This window comes from Nannospalax galili, unplaced genomic scaffold (assembly GCF_000622305.1).
Source record: "Nannospalax galili isolate Female #2095 unplaced genomic scaffold, S.galili_v1.0 scaffold450, whole genome shotgun sequence".
NCBI classification, from domain to species: Eukaryota; Metazoa; Chordata; class Mammalia; order Rodentia; family Spalacidae; genus Nannospalax; species Nannospalax galili.
Genome location: NW_008329134.1, coordinates 3,553,904 through 3,555,175, shown reverse-complemented (window position 1 = coordinate 3,555,175; position 1,272 = coordinate 3,553,904).

Below are 1,272 nucleotides of genomic sequence, written 5' to 3'. Positions count from 1 at the left end.
AAGCTTATAAAATAATTGGAAAGGCCAGAGATAGCTACTGTCAGCTGGGCATCCTGCAATGTTTCCAGAGTACTGTTGAACTGACCGATAGTGGACTCCTGTTTCTGCTTTGGTCAGAAAGAGGATAAATGCAGAGGTCACTATAGAATTACAGAAAAACATGCCAGTATGAGCAGAATGTAGCCCAGGAGACACCATAGTGTCACCCAAACAACCTCTCAGACGGTATGACCAGAACCTGGATGCTGGACCCTATCATAGAGGAGCCGCGCGTCCACAAGCTCCTGCGGCAGAAAGCAAAGGAAGTGGCAGGAAGATGACTTCGCACCCACATCGAAACAAATATCTCTAACTGAACCTAATTTGTTTTTACAACTTTAATAGTATGAAAATCTGGGGTATTCAGTCTTCAACCTTCTGGTCTCTGCATTCCAGAAATGCACTTGATGAAGAAGCCAGAAAATTACAAATGGCTGTTTCCATCATCCTGAGATTCAAAGATTTTGGACATTTCTCATCCCAGGTCACAGAGCTGGTGAATGCCAGAGAACAAGCTTGAACTCACAGAAGCTGGCCCTGTGCCAGCTCTTTCCACCCCATCAGTCTGTAGGACTGATTTCTCCAGAGATCTTTGCCAAAGGAGACATATTTTCAAATCTTGTGCTAATTCTATTTTTTATTGAAGCATTAATACAGGCATCTATAAATATTGTTACCTTTTAGTCTTCTGTCAAATCTAGTTCTCTTTCCAAACTCAGACTTAATCTTATTTTACAGAACTTACAGTTAAACCAACACTGCTAGGGTTTAATACCTCTGAATATTTTTCTCAGCAGGCTTGCTGCTTAATCCATTTAATGTCAGCACAACACAAGACTTTATTAAAAAGGGGGAAAGAACATTATAAGAAGCTGCCTCAGTGACTTTCTTTCTGCTGGTCACAGCTACCGAATGCCAATGCCCATAACTTTTTCTTTAATGTGTACTTTCTACTGACCATACTCAGAAAGAGAATATTTAAAAGGAAAGAGTTAAGATATCAAATCCTCTTGAATTTTAAACATGCATCATGGAAAAGTAAGGTTTCAAAATAAAATTTTCTTAAATTTATACCTTAATATTAAAAAACATAATATGCAAAAGAAATATTTGGATAAAATGGTGGACCTGTAATAGCTCATTCGTGTTCCACTACATCATAATGCTATTCTCTAATATGTTTTAAAGTAACTTTGAGTATACATCTTATATGGACCCTCAATGATGTAAATA